The following is a 12244-nucleotide window of genomic DNA, read 5'->3' as shown; positions in this document are numbered from 1 at the left end:
TTTGTGGGGAGGAAGCTGTGCAGTCCCAGCTGCTCTCCAGCTGTAGGAATTACGATACCTATGGGTAGATATCAAGGGCCATGCTGGAAAGGGGCCATGACCGGGACGCGGTGCAGTGCAGGGTTAAAGTGAAGGAGCTGCAGAGTGCCTATTGCAAAGCCCGCGAGGGAAACCGTCGCTCCAGCGCTGCCCCCATGACCTGCCGTTTTTACAAGGAGCTGGACACGATAGTTGGGGGTGACCCCACTGCCAATCCGAGGACCATGATGGACACTTCAGAGTGGAGGGAGGCAGGAGAGGGGGGACGAGGAAACCGAGAGTGAGGGTAGTGGGGTGGGGGGAGACACCCGGAGTCCCAGGAGGCATGCAGCCAGGAGCTGTTCTCAAGCCAGAGGAAGGTAGCCAGTCGCAGCAGCCGGTACTCGGTGAAGGACAAGCAGAGGAGCAGGTTCCCTGTAAGCAGCTTTTATTTTCAGGATGGAAATGTTTCGGGAGAGGAGGGAGGGTTAGGGCTGCATGCATGCCTAGATGTGGAATAGCCCATTGATGTGGTCTATCACGTCGTGGTAATCGGCCTCAGTAATCTCTTCATAAGTTTAAGCCACAGCATGGGCAATGCACTTGTGCAAGTTTATAGGGAGAGCTACTGTGATCCTTGTCCCAGTCAGGCTAACACGTCCTTGCCACTGTGCCACGAGGGGTGGGGGAAACCATTGCTGCACACAGGCAAGCTGCATAGGGGCCAGGGTGGAATCTGCATTGCTGTAGAAGACCCTTCCGCTCTTCCCAGGTGACCCGCAGCAGCAAGATATCTTCCAGGATTAACTCCTGTGGAAAATATTGGGAGAGTGTTCAGTGTAGGTGCCCCCTGCAGCTGTTTGCTTTCCCCAATGCACAGAAACCCCAGCACAGCCCTGAAGCAATCAGTCCCTCTTACTCACTATTTCGGGGCTCCTGTGGGTTATGTGCGCTCTTTGGTATGGGAAAATTATGCTAAAGTGAAGGACTGTAAACTCCTTCACTGTGTGGGAATAACTGTCTGAGTATAAACAATGCTGCCTCTCTGTTAAGTGTTGCCTTTTTTGCCTTTCCACAAGCAACCTTGAGTTCTCGGCTGCCTGTGTTATCAACAGCTCAAAGACTCCAAAACCTCCAGAAGAAGCCGCGAAAAAGCAAAGACGACCTGCTGCAAGCAGTTATGGATCACTCTGCAGAGAGAATCAAAAAGTGCAGGACTGGAGGGAAAGGGAAAGCAGGATCCGCCAGAAAAACGCAGCGGCCAGGAAGAAAAGCACAAAGCAGCTGATAAGCATCCTGGAGCGCCAAGCGGACTCTATCCAGCACTCGTAGCCATGCAGGCAGAGCACTACCACCCCCCCCCCCCCCGCCTGTCCCAAAGCTCTTTCCCTTGTGCCCAATGTCAGCTCAAAACCCCCTTCCCAGCATCCAGGTTCTTACCACCACCAGCTGCCTCCAACACCTGTACGTTCACCAACCAGCCCTGAGAACTACGACCCTTACCCTCTGCACTCAACCCATCACCATGCAGTATAGGCATCTGAAGTGCAGCAGTCATTGCACAGCACTCCAGACAGGACATATTCAAATCTGTGACTGTACAGTTCCCACCCCCCCCCTGCCCTTTTAGGTTCCAAAATGTTGTGTGTCTGTCAATAAAGTTATTTTCTTTTCAATAAATGAATTCTTGGCTTTGAAAACAGTCTTTATTATTGCAGAAAGTCAAAGATACCTTAGCCCAGGAAAGAAACAGGCACTGCAAATCAGCTTAGGAAAAAAACAGATTCCTACTAACATTGTAACCACTGCACTTCACTCCCGTGCAAGGCACCAAACATTACTGTTGGTTTTCAGCCTCAAATTCCTCCCTCAAGTCATCCCTAATCCTTGAAGCCCTGTGCTGGGCTCTCTAGTAGCCCTGCTCTCTGGCTGTGCAAATTCAGCCCTCCAGGCGTTGAACCTCGGAGGTCCATGCCTGACTGAATCTTTCACCCTTCCCTCACAAATATTATGGAGGGTACAGCAGCACGCGGATATAACCGCAGGGATGCTGCTTTCCCCCAAGTCTAGCTTCCCATACAGAGATCTCCAGCGGCGCCCTTTTAAACAGCCAAAAGCACACTCCACAGTTATTCGGCACCGGCTCAGCCTGTAGTTGAACCAGTCCTTGCTCCTGTCAAGCTTCCCTGTAAACGGTTTCATGAGCCAAGGCATTAACGGGTAAGCGGGGTCTCCAAGGATCATAATGGGCATTTCAAGGTCCCCTACTATGATCTTCCAGGCTGGGAAAAAAGTCCCTGCCTGCAGCTCCGGAACAGGCCAGTGTTCTGAAAGATGCGTGCATCATGCACCTTTCCAGGGCAGCCTGTGTTAATGTCAATGAAACGCCCATGGTGATCCACAAACTCCTGGAGAACCATAGAGAAATACCCCTTCCAATTAATGTACTCGGATGTTAGGTGGGGTGGTGCTAGAATAGGAATATGCGTCCCATCTGTCGCCCCTCCACAGATAGGGAAACCCATTTGTGCAAAGCCACCCACAATGTCCTGCACGTTCCCCAGAGTCACGGTTCTTCTTAGCAGGATGCGATTAATGGTCCTGCAAACTTGCATCAAAACAATCCAAAGGTCGACTTTCCCACTCCATACTGATTCCCGACCGATCGGTAGCTGTCTGTAGTTGCCAGCTTCCAGATTGCAATAGCCACCCGCTTCTCCACTGGCAGGGCAGCTCTCAATCTCGTGTCCTTGCACCGCAGGGTGGGGGCAAGCTCAGCACACAGTCCCATGAAAGTGGCTTTTCTCATCCAAAAGTTCTGCAGCCACTGCTCATCATCCCAGACTTCCATGACAATGTGATCCCACCACTCAGTGCTTTTTTCCCCAAGCCCAAAGGCGGTGTTCCACGGTACTGAGCATTTCCGTGAATGCCACAAGCAATGTCGTGTCATACGCATCAGGCAACTTGCTATCATCATCAGACTCATCATCTCTTTGGAGCTTAAGGAATAGCTCAACTGCCAAACGTGATGTGCTGGCGAGACTCGTCAGCATATTTCTCAGCACTTCGGGCTCCATTTCCCACAGAAATCACACTGCACAGAAACCGTTGGGAGACTCACAATGGCGCCAAACGTGCACGGAAAAACAGGGACTGCTGGGATGTGAAGCGATGCATCACGGGGCTTAGGGACAGGAAGCAGAATGACCCTCACCCTTCCTTCCCCTTCCTACAACGCCAAAATGGGATGAGGTGCTCTGTGGGATAGCTGCCCATAATGCACCACTCCCAACACCACTGAAAATGCTGCAAATGTAGCCACACTGCAGCGCTAGTAGCTGTCAGTGTGGCCACACTCCAGCGTTTTCCCTACACAGCTGTACCTCCCAGCACTGCACACTTGCAAGTGTAGCCAAGCCCTAAATGTGTGACTAGATCTTCAGGGGCTGGTTTGCATGGGTGCATAATAGAAACATTCCTCAAAGATGTGCTGTGACTTGAGACTTCCTGAGCTCTGGTGGCGTGAGCTCTGAGGACTAGTCTACACTGGCAACACTAAAGCGCTGCACTGGGAGAGAGTGCTTTAATAAAACCACCTCCATGAGAGGTCTAGTGGTGCTTCACAGTGCTGAAACTTGCTGCACTCAGGGGGGTGCTTTTTCTCACCCCCGAGTGAGAAAGTTGTAGCACTGTAAATTGTCTGTATAGACAAGCCTGGAAAGAAGCAGAACAGTCACTCTGGCCAGTTACTAACCATCAGCTGACCACCCAGTCAGCTGTCTGATCTCTGAGATGAGATGGGTTTCCCTTTCATTCTCTCCAGCATGCAGATGATAAGTCTAGGTGAAGAGTTAAAAGATTTTGTACTCTGCAAATAAAATTCTAAAGCCCATCTGACATTCAACATATAGAGCAGGGATGGGCAAACTGCAGGCTGGATCCGGCCTGTTGGAGCTTTAGATCCAGCCCGCAGGATTGCTACCCCCGTGGTGCCGCAGGGCTAAGGAAGGCTCTGGGCCTATCTTAGCCCCGCGCTGCTCCCAGAAGTGACCGGCACCACATCCCTGTGGCCCCTGGGGGAAAGGGGGAGCAGAGGGTACCACACGCTGCCTTCACCTGCAGGCATTGCCCCCCACAGCTCCCATTGGCCGGGAACAGGGAACTGCAACCAATGAGAGCTTCGGGGGAGGTACCCACAGGTGAGGGAAGCGTGCAGAGCCCTCTGTCCCCCTTCCCCGAGGGGCTGCAGGAACATCGTGCTGGCCGCTTCTGGGAGCGGTGCGGGGCCAAGGCAGGCAGGGAACATGCTTTAGCCCCGCTGAGTGCCTCTGCTACCCTAGAGCCGCTCAAGGTATGTGGCATTGGGCCAAAGCCTGCACCCTAACCTCCTGCCCTGAGCCCCCCGCTGAACCCCTCCTGCACCTCAACCCTCTGCCCTGAGCCCCCTGCACCCCTACTCACTGCCCTGAGCCCCCACCCATACTCTGCACCCTCACCTGTGCCCCAAACCCCTGCATACTGCACCCTCTCCCATGCCCCACACTCCCTCCGACACTCCAACCCCCAACCCCCTGCCCCAGCCCTACATTCATGGCCCTGCATGCAATTTCCCCACCCAGATGTAGCCCCCAGGCCAAAAAGTTTGTCCATCCCTGATCTAGAACAAGCGGGTGGCTTAGGGAAAAATATAGGCAGATGAATCTCCTGGCTTAAATGGAAGTCTGTAATGATCTTTGATAAAAACTTAGATTCAGGCTTTGATGGCAGACCTGCCTTATACCATGTCATATCCAGACTAGGAGTCTCTCAGATTACATCCTAACCCTTGTCACCGAGGTGACTGTAGCAGTGTTGAAAGCAATGTTTTCATAGACAAATGTAGTCATGCATATGATACCACTGGCTCAGAGGGTGGCCCATTCAAGTAAAGAGAACTAGATTGTGGTCCCATGAGGGGACTGGTGGAAACACCTTGATTAGATCTTTCAAAAACTTTACCATTCTTGGGTGAGAAACAACTGTATGTCCATCCACCAGAGAGCTGTGTGCAGAAATCACATTAAGAGGAACCTGATTGAGCTAAGTGACCCATCCAGCTGTTTCACTCCAAGTAAGTATTCCAGAATTTCTATCTGGTATCAAGTACTTTGAAATTAAAGACTTCTGAAGGCAGCAAGAAGAAAAAAAATGTGAATCTCACTGAGTAAGTTTGTCTTGTAGTGTCTTCATCACAGTTTAACAAGATATTTTGTGCAGGAGAGGAGTTTGAAATCCATCCAATAGCCAAGCCGTGAGATGAAGGGACTTCAGATCGGGGTGAAGGATCTTCCAGTCACTCTGTGAAAGCAGGTCTGGAATCTGAGGCAATGTCTTTGGTTGGGAGATTGACAGGTCACAACGTTGGGGAACCAGAACTGCCATGTCCATACTGGTGCTATTAATATTAGTTTGGTGGATCCCTGCCTGACCTTGCATAAGCCACGAAATCAGTAGGACTAGTAGGTATGTATACATTAAACTCCTCAACCATGAGATTAACAAGCTGTCAGAAACAGAATCCCCTTCCCCCCAAAAACAGAAGACCTGATACTTGTATGTTGCAAATAGGTCTGCATGAAGATGGCTCCAATCTGTAATGATGTTCCAAAGGACCAAGTTTCTGGTTTCTCATTCGTGATTTGAAGAGAAGTGCATGCTCAGTTTGTCTGCTAGGCTGTTCTGCAGACCAGGTAAGTGTATACTACAGAGAGAGAACTGATGCATAATTCACCAATTCCATAGTCTGCTTTTTGGCATAAAGGGGAAGATCTCACCCCACAGTGTCTGTTGATACAACACACAGTGATTTTGTGACCCTGTATGGAACATGGTGGCCACTTATTGATACCTTTGTGTGGCATGTCCTTGTCCATCCCTCCACAAATGCAAGTCAATGCCACACTATTCCATTCTGTTGCAAGCACATTCGTTCCATTTCTGTCCAAAGAGTTTTATAATGGGTTCGGGCTAGAACATTTTTGGTCCACTCAGCGGTTGCTTGTGGTCTCTGGAGATCCAGTCACTGATGTGGGTTGTCCACTTATTGTCTTACCTGTGGACTACATGACCTGCCCATCTCTGCTTTGTGTCATACATCGTGTGCACTATATCAGTCACCCATGTACACCTTCTGAGCTCCTCATTCAGTATGTGATCACCAAGCGATCTCTTACACATTCGCCTTTCCATTGCTCTGTGGGGGACAGCGAATTTTTCTTCCTCTGCTTTCATCGTTTATCATACCAGGCCTTTTGCTCTTGTTGGGCATCCTGTAGGTTCTCTCGAGCAAGGGCAAGAGAGTTCTTGAGGGTGTTTTGCAGGTTGGTTACAAAGTCCAAAATGTTAGTTCCTGAAGAAAATGTAAGCCCCTCCCATTGCTGCTTTATCAACTGTAATGGCCCCTTAACTTTGCAGACACAAACGAGTTCAAAGGATGAAAACCTAAACTGGGATGTGGTACAGCTCTGCAGGCAAAGAGCAACTGCTGCAACACTAGGTCCCAAGTATTGGAGTACTTATTCATGAATTTATGTATCATGGCCCCCAAAGTCCCATTAAACTTCTCCACTAGGCCATTTGTTCGATAGTGGTAACAGGTGGCAACCAAGTGATTCACCTCATGAGCTTCCCAAAGATGTTTCCCATTCCCTCTCAGGAAGTTAGTTTCCAAATCTGTAAGGATGTCTGGGGGCCAAGCTACCCTGGAAAAAAATGTCTGCCAATGCCTGGCTCATGCTTTTTGCCCTGGTGTTGCTTAGAGCTACTTCTTTTGGCCATCAGGTGGCAAAATCCATGAAGGTCAGTATGTACAGCTTTCCTCTGGGTGTCTTCTTAGGGAAAGGACCCAGAATATCCACAGCTACACACTGAAATGGAACCTCAATTATGGGGAGTGGCTGGAGAAGGGCGCTGACCTGGTCTTGGGAATTTCCCACCCTCTGGCACACCTCACAAGACCAGACATAGGTAGAAACATCCTTGCCCATTCCCTCCCAGTGAAATTACTTCCCCAACCAGTCTTTGGTCCTGTTCACCCCGGTATGGCCAGTAGGATGATCATGGGCTAAGCTCAAGAGCTTTTCCCTATACTTAGTTGGAACTACCAACTGTCTGAGGATTCCAGTCCTCCTTGTGCCCACCAGAAAGAGTTTCCTTGTATAAGTCCCTTCTACAACAAACCTAGACCTGTTAGAAGAGCTGAGAGGCAGTGGGTTGCTCTGTGCCACCATCCAAGCTCCCTTGAGGCTTTCATTTGCTGCCTGCTCTGCCTGGAACTGCTCCCTTGATGCTGGATACATTAGTTCCTCACTGGGTTGTGGACTTGGGCTCAGTCCCTGTAACAGAGTGCTTCACTACTCATGCCAAAAATCAGTCAGAGGCCACTGAACTTGCAAGCACCAGTGCCCTTTTATTCCTTGTGTCAGTTCCCACCACCATTTATATACAGTTCATTACAGCCAGCTCCCTTGGGGACAGCTAGCTTCTTCAGCCAGTTAGGAACTGCAGCCACAATCTCCTCCCTTTCCTGTCTACTCCCACCCATCTGCCAGGCAGCTAGTTTTCTATAGCCTCCTCACTAACAAGGCCCACAGGTGTTTTTCCTTAAGCCCTTTGGTGAGCCACACCCAGCCAGTATCATTTAATACCCCTTAATCGGAGCTGGGCTAACAGGCCTGACTAGGACCCTTTTGGCCAGCATCCTGTTACAGTCCCAATGGAAGTGATGCAGTTGTCTCTGATTGTGACCTGCTTTCTACAGGTGCAGTAAGTTGTATTTCAGGCTCTCGTTGAGCTTCTTATGCCCATTTAACTGCTGCTGCAGGTGCAGGCTCTGTGGTGCTGACTCCCCTGACTCTGATGCTGACTACTCTACCAGTTCCAATCCTTCGGCTGGTTCTGGCTGGGTCCCTGTAGGAGGCTCAGGAATGGAGTTAGGTGTGGAGGCCTGTTTAACCTGGATGCAGGTCACTCTCCCCACCCATTTTGTTTGCCTCATGTGTTTGGCTAAGTCTTCTCCCAGCAGTATGGGAATGGGATAATCATCAGACTGCAAAAGTCCATATTCCTGACCAGCCCTTGTACTAGACAGGCAATTTGGCTGTGGGCAAGTTAAAAGAGTTGGTCTTAAAGGGTTGCACTGTCACTTGAGCCTCTGGGTCGATAAATTTGGGGTGCACTAGGGATGAGTGAATAGCTGACACCTGTGGTCCAGTGTCTCGCCATGCAGTAATCTTCTTCCCGCCCACAGTCAGTTTCCCTTCACTCTGAGGGTATTTGTGAGGCATCTGGGCCTGAAGGCTTTTGTTGGGATCCTGGGGTGATGAGCTGCAGTTGGCTGGTGCTCTAGGGGCAGTTGGCCTTCACATGCCCCAGCTCATTATATTTGAAGCAGCGCCCAGCTAACTAACTGAGAGCTGGGGTGAGGTGGGTGGTTGGAGAGTAGGGTGGTGGGATGAGAGGGCATCTGGAGTTTCCCTGGCTGTGTGGAGGAATCCTCCTTGCAACGTGGGGCCTTGGGCTGACCCTAATAGTGTGGGGTCTGCTTGGATTGCCCCTTCTGGTATCCCACCACTGCCACCATGTCAAGGCTGATTCCTCACTCTGGCTTTGACTGCAGAAGGTGGAGGCCCACAAGGATTCTAAAAATTAATAATGGCCACTCCAGGCTGGTATTAAACTCCCACGGTAGCAGTTTCTCTCTGACCTTGGATGGGTAGATGCTGCCACCATCCAAGTGCAAACTCCCCCCTCCCCCTTTTGAGAACCCAGGAAGAAACACTTGGGAATTCCTTCCTGTGGGGTAACCTCAAGATCTTGCACCCTCCCACCCCTAGGGAAGAGCTGAGAAAGAAAACAAAAGGAAATCAGCTGTTCCCACCAGCTAATTAAACAACATGCACAAACCTCTTAGGGACACAAAACCCCCAATCTTGTTCTTAAAAAAGGTAAATTTATTAGAAAATATATCTGGAACTTAGGCTTTTTGCTAGATCTGAAAAGAACCACGTATAAAGATTAAGCATCAAAATAACTTTCTTAAGGTCCAGCTTAAAGGTTACAAGCAAAACAAAAGCATTTGTGGGTTAGCATAGAGAAGTTCACAAGCCTCACAGAAATTAAAGAGAAATGTAATCACATCTCTCTAGACATTTTCTGGTCTACTTACATATCTGGGGTTTCAAATTTAGTAGTTCTAGGTATTCTCTGGTGATCACAGAATCATAGAATATCAGGATTGAAAGGGACCTCAGGAGGTCATCTAGTCCAACCCCCTGATCAAAGCAGGACTAATCTCCAACTAAATCATCCCAGCCAGGACTTTGTCAAGCTTGATCTGAAAAACCTCTAAGGGAGGAATTCCACCACCTCCCTAGGTAACCCATTCCAGTGCCTCACTGCCCTCCTAGTGAAATTTTTCCCCCTAATAACCAACCTAAACCTCCCACACTGCAACTTGAGACCATTACTCCTTGTTCTGTCATCTGGGACCACTGAACAGTCTAGATCCATTCTCTTTGGAACCTCCTTTCAGGTAGTTGAAAGCAGCTATCAAATCCCCCCTCATTCTTCTCTTCTGCAGACTAAATAATCCAAGTTCCCTCAGCCTCTCTTCATATGTGACTGTTGGCAACTGCTCTGTCCTTCTGGCAGCAATAAGCCTCTCCTCATTGGTAGCACAATTTTGGTCCTTCATCCCATCACTGCCTGCACTGCACTGCTTGGCACCCCTATGATGCGGGATTCCCATGTGCCAAAAATACTGAACCAGAAAAAAACAGTCTTGTGTAACAGTCTCTTAGCAGTTTTCACAGCTGATTTCACTTTACCAATACTCTGTAGGTAAGCTAGGGAAGAGGTATAGGGGTCAAACTCCCATTTACATGTAATTTCCTTGAATTGTTCTGAGGCAAATTGGGGTCTATTGTCAGCGAATATAGTGTCTGGACTGCCAAAATTTCTGGGTTGCCAGTCACTGACTTGCTTCTTGTATCAGGCAAGGCAGTGACCTCCCAGAAATCTCAATAGTAGTGCACTGTAATCAAATATTTCTTTCCACTGAAAGTAAATGAGTCCACTACCACATTTTCCCATGGTTGGGTGGATAGCTCATGTTGTAACAGGATCTCTTTCTGCTGGCAGTCATCACATGATTGGCAACTTTCTATCAAGGACTCACAGACTTTAAGGTCAGAAGGGACCATTATGATTATCTAGTCTGACCTCCTGCACAATGCAGGCCATAGAATCTCACCCACCCACTCCTGTAACAAATCCCTAACCTATGTCTGAGTTACTGAAGTCCTCAAATTATGGTTTGAAGACCTCAAGCTGCAGAGAATCCACCAGCAAGTGACCCATGCCCCATGCTGCAGAGGAAGGCAAAAAACCTCCAGGGCCTCTGCCAATCTGCCCTGGAGGAAAATTCCTTCCTGACCCCAAATATGGCGATCAGTTAAACCCTGAGCATGTGGGCAAGACTCACCAGCCAGCACCCAGGAAAGAATTCTCTGTAGTAACTCAGATCCCACCCCATCTAACATCCCAGTGTGTATTCGTTCCCAGCTCCTAAACACATTCTCAAGCCTAAAGCATGATGTCACAGAAGCACCTTGGCCAATGATGTTAGGATTTTTTTTTTTAATGGAGATATACCTATCTCATAGACCTGGAAGAGACCCCAAAAGGTCATGGAGTCCAGTCCTCTACCCAGGACTGGCGCCGGGCCATTTCGCCGCCCCGCGCGCGGGTCTCGCGGCTCTGGTGGAACTGCCGCAGGTATTCCCGCAGAGGGTCCGCTGGTCCTGCGGTTCCGGTGGAGCTGCTGCAGGCATGCCTGTGGCAGGTCCACCTGAGCCGCAGGACCAGCGGATCGTCCACAGGCACGACTGCGGCAGCTCCACCGAAGCCGCCTGCCACCCCTGTGGCAAAATGCCGCCCCCCTCATAATGCTGGCACCCTAGGCGACTTCTTAAGTTACCTAAATGAAAGTGCCGGCCCTGCCTCTACCTTCACTGGCAGGACCAAGTACTGATTTTTGCCCCAGATCCCTAAGTGACCCTCTCAAAGATTGAACCCCAAACCATGGGTTTAGCAGGCCAATGCTCAAACCACTGAGCTATCCCTCCCCTGCATTTAGACCTCTCTGCATCTCTATTTTTACTCTGTTTTTCTTCCTTCCCCCACTTTTAGAAGCAGCAGATTAAAACTAGCTAACAATCCACATAGCAATTTTGTGTTTGCCCACATTAACAAGAAAGGACAAGGAACAGGAAGTCATTCCAGGATCACTTTGCTTCTGAGGGTAACAGGGAAGTACACAAGGGATAACTGCCAATGCACAGCTCTGTTCATGTTTCAGAGTGGTAGCCATGTTAGTCTGTATCAGCAAAAAGAACAAGGAGTACTTGTGGCACCTTAGAGACTAACAAATTTATTTGGGCATAAGCTTTTGTGGGCTAAAACCCAAATGTTAGTCTCTAAGGTGCCACAAGTACTCCTTGTTCTTTTTGCTCTGTTCATGTGGCTGAGCTGCTCTCAGCCAAACTCCCCATGTTCCCTGTTCCATGGGTGCCTCTCACTAACCGTCCTTTCAGGGACTCCTAGCCCTCCAGCAGCAGTTCCACTGATCACGATACATCATTGATACCATAGCCAACAGTGAAGCTGGCATAGAGGTAATCCCTGGCAGGAACCTCTTCAGCGTGACAACCCCCTCAGAGTTCACTCTCAATGGGACAAGTCTCCTTGACTTCAACACCTCCTGGGAACAGCCTCAGTCTTCAGCATCCTTGTTTCACACTGGGAGCTCCCTGCAGTGAGTCCATCTGAACAATGCACCCCCCTTCCTCAGTCAGCAGCGACTCTCGGCCAGCATTGTAAAAATAAAAGAGTTTGTGAGTTCTTTGGAACACAGCGTAGAAAATTCTTTGTTAGTGCAGGAAGTTACAGCAAAGTTCATTTGAGTTAGTCCTGAGCCCAGCAGCTCTCTCTCCTGACCGAGTCCAGAAGCTCTGTACAGCAGTTCATGGCCCACCTGTTGCCTCTTGCCTCGCCAATTGCCTTAACTCTAAATATTGATGCTAATTCTAATCCTCACTGTACCCTTGATGCTAACCCTAAACTGTAGCCTAACTCTCATCCTGTCATTACACCTGGCCCTAAGCTTAAATCTAACTGTAAATTT

This window comes from Chelonoidis abingdonii, chromosome 8 (genome assembly GCF_003597395.2).
Source record: "Chelonoidis abingdonii isolate Lonesome George chromosome 8, CheloAbing_2.0, whole genome shotgun sequence".
Taxonomy (NCBI): Eukaryota; Metazoa; Chordata; order Testudines; family Testudinidae; genus Chelonoidis; species Chelonoidis abingdonii.
Note: the sequence above shows the minus strand (reverse complement) of the source record.